We start from the raw sequence: 12,123 nt of genomic DNA, 5'->3' as shown, positions 1-12,123 counted from the left end.
TATTGGTTTCAACTTTCTTGATTCTCAGAGATGTACTGGAGACAATGTTGTAATTAAAGCTCTTCGCAAATCTGAGATTTTAGAGTTTGACATAAAATAAGGAACACTTCCTTATTGTGTTTCCTTATTGTGTCGTTACTGGGTCAGTAGCTGTTCCATATTTTTCTTCCGAAGTGAGTACAGTTTCAATATCTTTTAAGTACTTTTTCTTATTAAGTGTTTCGTAATGGGGTTCTTACTTCTTAGTATGATACTCAAGAGGAGCCACCCATTAAACTGTAAGAGAAAGACTTCTATTTAATGGCACAATCAGAAGATGAACAGCTTGTACTGATATCTTAATACAGTCTCAGTGATTGATCTTGCGAAATGGTTGTGGTCATTTCGTGTAGGGATTGCAGCTGACATAAAAATATCTGTTATGAGACAATGTTAACACTCATGTGAGCAGATAAGCAAGTCATTTCATAACATGTTTTCTTGTTATCCACGGGTTCTTAATCTTAAGAGGCTTCTCTTATTTAAACTTGTTTTAGGTTCATGCTTTAAATGGTAAACCTATCACGAATCTCAAGGAATAGGTACCTATGGTGAAGGAATATGATGTTGAATTTTTAAAATTTGAACCGGACTACCATAAGGTCTGTGTGTATGTGGAGGTATGATCCATTTCTATTCTTTTGTATATAGTTTTCACCTTGTATGAGGGATTTCCTTTTCTTTTGTTACTATAAGATTTCTTGTTTCATTACAGGGCTCGATTCCATTAAGACCATCCTAATGTATTAGATAGATGTTTAAGATTATGTATGTAGGAGATTCAGTGCAGATTTCTAGCTGATGTTCAGATTGCTCAAGTTGTTTAATTGGTCCAATGTGACACTTGTAAGATTTCTTAACCTCATAACGAGATACATCTTTTTCTAGCCTTCTGGCGCTATTGCTGAGAAGGTTGTTTCGTGTTGTCCCATCTCGTCTCCTTTTAGAGCTTCTTAATTTAATAGTGATTGAAGAGAAATATAGCTCTTTCGGTTTTGTTCAAAGAAGCCTTTAGCCAAGGCGTTCATATATCATGTAATCCAATTTGTGTAAAGAAGCAGATCTAGAACTAATATATTATTATATCATTACCAGCAAGCAACTGAGAAATTCGAAAGCACTGCTGTTTTGGCTATAGCCTTACTCTATTGGACAAATTACTTCAGCATTTACTGCAAATGGGATCACCAATCTATTCTTCTGTGGTAAGTGATGATCACAATCACTAATTCTATGTCCAGATTCATTTTGTGAGTGTCGGTAACTCAATTTCTTTTTTACATTTTCCTTTTTCTCGTCTACAGATCGAAGTGAGCCTCGACGGTCAGGTATTCTTAAAATGTGTTGTTATCATGTCTGATCATCTCCTTGTTAGGTTATGTAATAATACATGATTCTCCGATCTCATAACGTATTTCTCCTCTCTCATCTTTGGTGTTTTGGGCTTAAATGCAGACTATCGCTGGCCATACTCTTAATTTGCTTTAGTCGCTGAATTCCTTTTTTTTTGCAAATTTATTTCTCTTTAGTTTGTTAAAAATTCTGGTTAACGTTCAACCTTTCAAATCTTTCCACTTAATTTGCTAATTCCTTTTTTTTTTTAACTATGCAGCTAAGTTTATCTAGTACTGTTCTTGTTTGAATAGTTTTTTCGTTTTTTTTTTCACTACAGATATCCAGAGGAGCATGATTATTTAAAAACAGGATTAGAAATTTGAGAATGTGAACATAAAGGCATTTTATGTTCACATTCTTCAGTTGATCTTGATCTGGCTGAACTGGACATAAAGAAACTCGTGCTGCGATTGATCCTATTAATACATATCCATTTTTTAACCAATAATTGCAGAAAGCATGCTGGAAAAATAGGAAAAATGTTGTGCAAGGAAAAATGTCTGGTGGTTAGGGGAAATAGAGGTGAAGTACAAGGTACAGCGAGAAGGATACCAAGATTTATGAGAATAAATTCTCAAACATGAGCAAATTAGACCCTCCCGATTCAAATGTAAGTGTCAAACAGAACTTCCTATGTTTTTTTTTTCAATCTCTTGTTTTTATTCTTGTGTTTATGTTAGCTTAAAAGAGTTAATTGTGCGTTTTGTGGATTATTTTTGTGGTTGTGTTTTGTTCTTGTGGTTGTGTTTGGTTTTTGTGTTTACATTTGTTGGTCGTGCCCGTATAAGTATTTGTTTGTGCGTTTGTATTTGTGATCATGTTCATGTATGCATTTGATCGGTGGTTGTGTTAGAGTTAGACTTGGAGTTTGGTGCTAGGGTTTGTGTTCGTATAATTGTTCGTTTTTGGGTTTTCATTTGTGTTTATATTAATGCTTGTCTTAACATTTGTTTTTGTATGTGTTCCTGGTCGACTAGTCGTGGTTGTGTTTGGTGTTTGTGATTGTGGTTGTGTTTGGTGTTTGTTTGTGATTGTGGTTGTGTTTGGTGTTTGTGCTTGTGGTTGTATATGCTTTTCGTGTTTATATTTGGTGTTTGTGTTTGTGTTTGTATAAGTGTTCTTTTTTGCGTCTGTAATTGTGTTTCTGATGCTCTTTATGTTCCATTGGTGGTTGTGTTAGAGTTATAGTTGTTGGAATCGGAGCCGATTTAGGATCGGCTCAAGTCGTCAAACTCAGAAACGAAGCACGCCATTGTGTTCGCCTGGTCGAGCTCTTATGTTTGAGCCAAGAATCACTCTAATTTGATTCTGGATGGATGCGATATTCAAGTTTGAAGGTTGGACCAAGTTTGGTAAATTTAAGGACTAAATCACAATAAGGAAAAGTTGGTTTTGGGGCCATTTGCGCAAAACGAACACGCCCAGATCGGACGACTCACATTCGCTCCGCGCAAATGCACTAGATCCAACGGATCTCGTTAAGCCCGTGTCGGGCACGGAGTGGAACATCTCCTGAAACTCCATCCAACGGCTGATTTCCTTCAAATTTCAGGCTAGTTTCGGGATATGTCTGATGATCCAATGGAGGGTGTTTCCTCCGCGCTTTTGAGCGTGATCTGACGCCCCAAATCGCAGCCGACATGATCTGTTGCTAAATAAGTGAACCGTCACTTTGCTTTCTTAACAGATACGTCCCTAAATCCAATAGAAGTGTCTCAAATGAATGTGTCTATTCGAAACATATTTATAAGATTCAAATGAACTCCAAATTTCATTCCTTTTTTTTCAGAGCATCAAGCATTATTAGAAGTTCATTTAGAGAGTTTAAGAAGATCATTTGATAGAGTACTCAAGGAGTTTCATATGAATGAAGTCTAGTCCATTCTCATTAAGTCAGAGGTTAGTATACTTTCAAGTTTGACTGCTTTCTGATTCGAAGTACCATTGAATCGAAAGGTTAATCGTTGTATCCGGAGAGACAAACGCCGGTAACTGTTTGGTACTATAAAGGGCACATAAGATGATATTTTATCTAACCACTTTAGGGTTAGCAAAATATCTGACTGAAGACCAACCGGTCCTTGGAGAAGATGGAGATATCCACCATACTTCGGCCCTAGAGGCCTGGAAACATAGTAATTTTTTATGTAAAAATTACATTCTGAATTCGTTGGATGATGGGGTTTATAATGTGTATTGTGTGATTGATAGTGCAAAAGAATTGTGGAACACACTACACAATAAATATACAGCCGAAACTAAAGGAGTGAATAAATTTATCGTTGGATTACTAGACTTTAAAATGGTCGACTTTAAACTAGTCATAGCCCAAGTCGAATTCCAAATAATTCTTCAGCAACTAAAGGTCGAATTGTTGGTAACAAATGAAGCCTTTCAAGTCCGAGCAACAATTGAAAAATTGCCTCCGGGTTGGAAAGACTTCAAGAATTACCTTCGCATAAAAATAATGATACGAGCCTTGAAGAACTCATTCTCGAGCTTCGAATAGAAGATGATAGTCGTACTGCAGAGAAGAAGACATAGAAGTCTGTAAATGCTCCAAAAGTAAACATCTTTGAAGGGGGACCAAAACCATAGCGGAAATGCTCGAGCCGTGAAGTGGGCTCAGGAAAGCCGACGAAGAAGAGTTTCGACGACAACTGCTTCAACTGTGGCAAGAAGGGGAGATCCAGACACAAGATTATTAACTCCAAATATTATTAATAAAGAAAAAGCATTAGCTTACGTTGTTCATTCTGGTAATATTTGACATGAGAGACTAGGTTATGTTCATTATAACTCTTTGAGAAAGTTGATGCACATGGACTTAATCCCAAAGTTTGATATTAATTCTACGGAAAAATGTCAAACGTGTGTAGAGTCTATATTGACAAAGACTCCTTTTCATTATGTGGAAACAAATATTAATCCCAAAGTTTGATATTAATCACTGTGACATATGTGATTTAAAAATGGTTCAGAGTAGAGGAGGTAAAAAGTATTTCATCACCTTCATAGACGATAATACAAGGTACTGTCATGTTTACTTGCTAAGAAGTAAAGATGGAGCAATAGAGAAATTCAAAATCTATAAGAATGAAGTTGAAAATCAACTTAGTCGAAAAATTAAGATTTTGAGAAGCGATAGATGCGGAGAGTATGAATCCCCTTTTGCTGAAATTTGTGCAGAAAGTGGCATACACCTCAACAGAATGGGGTAGATGAGCGAAAAAATTGAACTCTAAAAGAGAGATGTGAATGCTTTGTTACTCAGTTTTGGATTACCTCAAAACTTGTGGGGGGAGGCAATCTTGTCGGCAAACTTCTTATTGAATAAGTTACATCACAAGAAAACAAATAAAATCTCTTATGAATTGTGGAACGGCAGAAAACCATCCTTTAAATTCATTAAAGTGTGGGGGTGTCTGGCCAAGGTCCTGCCGCCTTTACCTAAACAGGTCAAAATAGGACCAAGGACAATAGACTGTATTTTCGTTGGATATGCAGAAAACGATAGTGCATACAGGTTTCTTGTTCACAAGTCTGATATTGAAGATATACATGTAAATACAATCTTAGAATCACGGGATGTCGAATTCTTTGAAAATATATTTCCATGTAAATCTAGATAAGAGGAAAAATCTCTAAAAAGAGTCAGAAACGAAGAAAATATAGAAATCTCTGAAAGAGATAAAAATCTAGTAGAGGACAAGTCGGAAGAGCCTCGAAATAGTAAAATCGCAAGGGTAGAAAAAACCTTTGGTCCCGGTTTTCTAACTTATATGTTAGAAAGTGAGCCTCAGACATACAGAAAAGCTATGTCAACTCTAGAAGCTCCTTTTTGAAAAAAGGCAGTGAACAGTGAGATTGAGTCCATCATAAATAACCACACATGGGAGTTAGTAGATCTCTCGATTGGTTGCAAACCATTAGGTTGCAAATGAATCTTCAAAAGGAAATTGAAGAGAGATGGATCAATTGATAAGTATAAAGCCAGACTTGTGGCTCAAAGATATAGACATAGAGAAGGTCTAGATTATTTCGACACTTACTCTCATGTTACTCGAATCACGTCAATAAGATTGCTAATGCGATAACATCTATCCACAATCTGGAAATACATCAGATGGATGTAAAGAAAGCTTTCTTTAATGGACAACTAGAAGAAGAGATCTATATGACTCAACCAGAAGGGTTTGTGGTACCCGACTAAGTGAAGAAAGTTTGTAAGTTTGTAAAGTCGCTTTATGGTTTAAAGCAGACTCCTAAGCAGTGGCACTTGAAATTTGATCAAATAATGTTATAAATGAGTTCAAAATAAATGAGTGTGACAAGTGCGTCTAAATTAATGTCACTGCTAAAGGATGTGTAATCCTGTGTTTGTACGTAGATGACATGCTTATTATGAGAGATAATATAGATGTCATAAAAACAACTAAGCAAATGTTGTCGAAGAATTTCGACATGAAAGACTTAGGTAGAGCGGAAGTCATTCTCGGAATAAAAATCTCTAGAAAATATTATGGGATAAAATTGTCTCAGACTCACTACGTTGAAAAAATTGTAGGAAAAAATAGGAAGAATGATAAGAGTTTGTCTCGGACGCCGATAGATCCGACCGTGCATTTGATGAAAAATCGTGGTCAAGGAGTAAACCAGTTAAGGTACTCACAGATTATTGGAAGTCTAATGTACTTGATGAATTGTACATGTCCAGACATAGCCTATTGTGTTAGCAAATTGAGTAGGTTTACTAGCAATCCGAGTAAAGAACATTGGACTACCATAATAAGGGTACTCAGCTATTTGAGACAGACTTCGAATATGACCGAATTTCGATCGATCTTAACTTCCCTAACCATTTCCAATTAAGGTCACTCATACACCGTTTGAAAGGTATTGATATTCTTAACATTTGGTTATTAAATATCTACGCAAAACCCGAGAGTGACATCCTCGAAAATAGCAAAATATAAGCAGCAATCCTTAACAGCGCAATGCGTACATAAACAGCTATAACACTGTCGTCGTTAATTCGTTTCAACCCAATCCTAAGTCGTCAGAAAGTTTATCTCATTTAAAATCTTTTTCTCTCAGGTGGTTTCTCCTAATTTCAATTAGAACCTCTCTGAAAAATACAAAACATATGCAGTAGTGCATCAGTTTCATTGATCGTACGATGTGTGTTCTAACACTCATATCTCTCTCATACGAATTCCAAGTAACATGTAACACACTATTTCGGAAAACTAACATCCTAATCTACGATTTTCGTGTTTCGGGAAAATCCGTCTGAGAACTCTACAAGGCCAAGATTGCCAATAACAGACAGCAACAAATCTTAATTTTCTAACAGCGTACAACTCGTTAAAACGACCACAACTTTCTCGTCCTAGATCCAAATGATTTGTGCCATACCTTTTTGGAATCATCTCGAGACAAGCTACAAGTTAGTCTTCTACTCTATAAGCTTTTGAAACCTCTATGACTAGGTAAAACACTAAAACAGTACCGGAAGTATAGTTGTCGAAATATGTCAAATTTTTGTTTTTCTTCAAGCCCTTGTTAAATCAACTCTTCCATTCTTCATATATGACCCACTCCTTGAAGCCTGAATTCGACAAGAACTAGTAAATCCTCATCAAATTCCACTTAAAATCCTCCAGTTTGGTCAAATTTCCTCTCCCAAAGCCAGCCCTAGACTAGAGAACGAGTTGATTAGAGAAAGATGTCGGTTCTGATTTCTTCCCTAAAAGAGCCAAATTTCAATTAAGTCCATGTACTTGGCCGTATTGCAAAATACCCCCTAAATTGCACTCTTTGCTGTTTTAGCCCATTCTTTGACTTAACCAAAACGTCAAATAATCCCTCAACTAACTTTGAAAACATAGGATGTTACAGGGAGTATATATGTCCACCACCCTTTGGTATAACGACTGGACACCCCTCTTAAGACCATGAGGTCGTGGGATCGAGTCTCAGTGGTAGCAGTTGTCATCAAGATTTATCCTATGTAATTTAGGCTATGAATAATGTAATAATTTGTCGGGCTTTAGGCTTCTTCGTTGTCGGGCTTTAGGCTTCTTCGTTGTCGGGCTTTAGGCCTCTTTCATTCTCAGTTTATATTAGGCGGTTATCGTGCTCATTACATCTCCATGATGCATCAATGCCTTGTAACAACTAACGTAGACCGTAGTCGAATTCTCAAAAAAAAAGGGAGTATATATTTTGCTGGCATTTCCAATATTTTTGTAGCATTAATTGATTCTAACAACATAATATGCGTTGTTAAAAAAATTTCATAAATTCCTTATAGCATTTCTTTGATTTTTGCATAAATTTTGGCAACTTTACCAAACATCTTCTAAAATCTGAAATATCCATCGTATATTTACAAACATAAATAAGTTGGATTTAACTATAATAAAATTGTATAGATTTCTTGCACATGTTACCCAATCATAAAATAGATGTTAGCGAACAAAATTCTACTCTCTCTTATTTGAAATGGGGAATAATTAAGAAAGAGTGATGTGGTCTCATCTTCACCCATGTAGGCCAAGCATTAAATGGATATACTCAAAGATAATCATAAATTATTCTCGATGTCGTTGTGGTATTTCAAGCATCTCTACTATATCTTCTCGAATTTTCCATTAACTCTCGACATTTTTAACATATTTCACCATATTTTTACTAATAAAGTAATTAACATTAAGAAAAATCCATTACAACAGGATGTTTTACAACATAATCCGTTACAAGAACGAATATCTTAAAGATTTTTCATTTATCATTCAATTTATCCAGTAGCAACCAAATTTATTCAACCCTCTTCCTTTGCGCTTGTAATTTTAAATCTTTGGCTTACATCCCGTGTGAAAAATGTTTGTAGTTAGATTCGACCACAAGTTTATCCACGTTTTCATGATAGGTGACTAACGTGAAGCTAAGCATGCGAATAAAACGGAGCAAATCATCACCTTTTCCTCCCACATGAACATGAAAGGCAAAACCAAAAGAAAAGAACGCCAAGGGTATTTTGATCCTTTCTTGAAACTAGATTTGTAGAGAAGAAGCTGAACGCACTCCCCTGATTTCTAATTGACAGCCCAAACTTAAAGCCCAAGAGCCTAAAGAAGAAGAAGAAAGGAGATTCTATGGGCACCCTTTTATGGCCCTAGTCAAGATAGTCTTTAATGATGGACCAAGTCAAGGGTTTCAAGTAGTCTAAAGAAGTCTTTTTGAGAGGGTCATTTCTATCTTCTATTCTAAGTCTGATTTTGGAGAGAGAACGAGGTTTTCTAGGGTTTTGGTAGTTCTCGAGTTAGAAGCTAGAGGTTGAAGAGGGAAAAGAGAAAGAAGGAAGAGGAGTTCCGGCCAAGCTAAGCCGGTTAGCACCAAGGCCGGCCAAAGCTTGGCCGGAACAGCACAAAGTCGAGACGGCCATGGAACGAACCGGCAGCTACTCGGGTGCAAAGAACAACAGCTTCATCAACAACCTGGAGCAACCTAGCTCGGCCAGCAACAACAGCTCCGACTATAGTTTCTTCACGCCGCCAGCAAGCTTCAGCTCGGGACTCCACTGTAGCAGCTTGGGGTAAGCTCCTTTGGCCCGGGAAACTAAGTCACGGCACGGGAAGGAGCAAAGGCTGCTCGGTTCTTCACACAGTAGCCGACCGAACTTTTATAGCAGCTCGGGGCAACACCATTTGTGGCCGGAAAAACCATACATTGCCGGAGATATTTGATGTAGTTCTGACCTCTATCTCGGCCGGAAACCATAGGGTTAATACTCTCCGTTCTATAACTTAGCTACCCACGTAGTTTGATTTAGCTTTTCGTTAAAAATTCTAGAGAGAGAAAGCTAGGGTTAAAATCATGAACCGCATCTTCTTCTTGATTAGCGAAGACTCTGCCACTCCCTCCACATTTAATCAAACCTCTTAGAGCAAGTTATTCAATAACCCATTAGTTTATCTTTCATAGAGAATTACAGGGTAAGCAGGAAAGTTGTTGTCTTTGAAACATTAAACCTTAGTCCTGCAAGAGGACAAATTTAACTTTCTTCTCATCTCTCATTCTCATGGAAAGTCCTACAAAACAGAAAATGACACCAACTAACACAAACAGTTTCCATTGTAAGCTCACTATCGTTGCCACAAATTTGCCAAATTTGTCCACTAAATTGTTGTATGTTCTTGCCAAATATATTTGATCTTTTTCTTCTGGCATTTCCTTTTGGCTAAAGATGGCAAACAAAATTATTTCGAAAGAAAGTCGTCAACCAACAACAATAAAAGTTTAAGTAGCTAATCTCATTCACCTTCTTTCAGTAAAATTGTCATATACCTTCAATGCATAACACCTTAAAATGCAAAACTTTTAGAGAAAATAAATAAATTAAAATCACTTACTATTGCGCAATACTAACTTCCCCAGCAAAAACTGATAAATAAACTCTTCTTTGCTCTAATGCCATTATTATTCAGTACGTTGATCAACATCTTCCATGACACAATTAATACGTCAAAGAAAAACCATAACGCCCATGTTTCTCTCTACTTTCTCTCTCCGATGAGAAACATTAGATGGGTTAGGAAGAGCATGATTGAAGTATCAAAATATACCTACAAAAATTATTATTTTATTTTTCTTTCTTTTGGAATCAAATAACTTCATTAATAGCAAAAGCTAAAGAGTACAATACGAAGTTAAAAGACAAGCAATGGACCAATACAAGATCAGTAGCGTGTGGTGGGGGGTGCAAGGTGTGCTTCCGCACAGGGCCCCAATTTTTTTTACTTTCCTGTACTTGTATAAGGCTAGAGTTACCCAATTGATGGCAAACAACAAAGACCCACATGAGAAGTTATTAAGTTGGTGGTGACTCACAGCCCTAGTTACTTATTTTTTCAATTCACTTTCCTTTCACCCTTTTTGGCTATATAATATTCTCTCTTATTACCTCCTTTCTAATCAGTAATTCAGTACTCACATTGTGACGAATTATTGACTCCTTGTTACCTTATCTCTCTCTACCCTTGCACATTCAAGTAAGTCTTCTTTCTCTTTTTCTTTTTTGATGAACAAAGTCTTCTTTCTCTAGATTATTATGTAAAAGGGAAATTTGGCCAAAACTCCCTAAAAACTTTGGCCTTTGGTTAAAAAGGATTGGACAATTTTTTATGGGCTTCAGCTCCCTGTGACATTTTTGTAAATTATCTAATATAGGGAAAAGACAAAACTGACCTTATTGCAAACTAGTTTGCAAACCAATTTGCAAAGCAGTGCAAACTAGTTTGCAAGGCAAACCAGATTGCAAACTAGTGCAAACCAGTTTGCAAATCAGTTTGCAAAGCTTTGCAAGGCAAACCAGATTGCAAACTAGTGCAAACCAGTTTGCAAATCAGTTTGCAAAGCTTTGCAAGGCAAACCAGATTGCAAATCAGTTTGCAAATCAGTTTGCAAATCAGTTTGCAAAGCTCTGCAAGGCAAACCAGATTGCAAACCAATTTGCAAAGTAGTGCAAACCAGTTTGCAAACTAGTTTGCAAAGCTTCGCAAAATCAAACCCTAACAAAATAAGTAACTAAGAAGTAAGATTATATAAAATGTGAGAGTTTTTGGAAAATCTGAGGGTGTTTCTAAATTTTCCTTTATACAAAGGTCAATTCAGGTATACAAAATTAAGGGATTTTTAGAATTGTCTTTCAAGCCTATTTCCAAACTTTTCATGGTGCCTAGAAGGAAAAAAAGATAACTTGTCTTTTTGACAAAAAAAAACAAAAAATTGGGTCTCCAGCCCAATTTCCTGTATGTAAAAATTGACTAACTACTATTGCTCACTTAGTTTTGTTTATTGTTATACACAATAAAAAGTAGAGATTGACTATGAAGGTTTAATTGACTATTTTGTTCAAAAAATGCGAGGAGAAAAAATATCAAATAAGAACATTAAATGTAAACATTTAGTTCAAAATACGACATTCAGATTCAAATCATGTTAATATTTTGGTAGCGGACCTACAATTTCTCAGCCACGTCAGTATACAAGATACATATGCACTAAACATAAGTATTAGGGTTAATAAGGACATAGTGGGCCAAGGAGTGTGCCTCTATATTAGCCTCTCGGTAACCGAACATGAGAGCCCATAGAGGGTATTGTAGTAGCCCATTTCTAAACTTATTATAACTACAAAAGTAGATACGGTGAAAAGAAATAAATCTACAAAACAAAGGTAGCCTTTCACATGTTATAGAATCTCGTTGTTTCCTCACTACTCAAACCACCCTACAAGGTGGATAAAAGAGAGATTGGGAAAGTAAAAGGAGGAGAAGAAACAAGAAAAAATCAGAGAAAATAGAAGACTAAGGAAATAAATGAAAAGGTTTTTGCCAAATACAAAAGAAAGAGGAAAAGAAAAATACCTAAATTGTTGTTGTTGTTGGCTATGTTCAATTCAAAAACCAAATTAAATTTCATAAAATCCAGATTTGAAGAGATTTTTTACTTGATAAACAAAAGCAAGAAAAGTGGGAAGTGGATGCGTTTAGATCGTGTTGAAGAAACTCCCTCCATTTTTTAAGGATTAGCTTAGAACATGGGAGCCAATTTTCGCCCTAAACAAGGACAACTAGTTACTGTCTTATAAAAGGAACAAGTAGCCATATCATAACGACAAAA

The 12,123-nt window shown here is 36.2% G+C and overlaps 1 long non-coding RNA gene across 1 annotated transcript; it reads left to right on the top strand.

The window, feature by feature from the left end:
• The first annotated feature begins 213 nt into the window (after positions 1-213).
• Positions 214-1,430, top strand: LOC147556909 (uncharacterized). The gene is made up of 3 exons (XR_015233652.1): positions 214-443; positions 537-885; positions 1,135-1,430. It is a non-coding gene; the product is annotated as an uncharacterized LOC147556909 (long non-coding RNA).
• The last annotated feature ends 10,693 nt before the right edge of the window (positions 1,431-12,123 follow it).

The sequence above is a fragment of the Eschscholzia californica genome, unplaced genomic scaffold, assembly GCF_041429995.1.
Source record: "Eschscholzia californica isolate CP2 unplaced genomic scaffold, dmEscCali1.0.p SCAF_2, whole genome shotgun sequence".
Classification (NCBI taxonomy): domain Eukaryota; kingdom Viridiplantae; phylum Streptophyta; class Magnoliopsida; order Ranunculales; family Papaveraceae; genus Eschscholzia; species Eschscholzia californica.
Note: the sequence above shows the minus strand (reverse complement) of the source record. Positions and strands in the feature narration are given on the sequence as shown.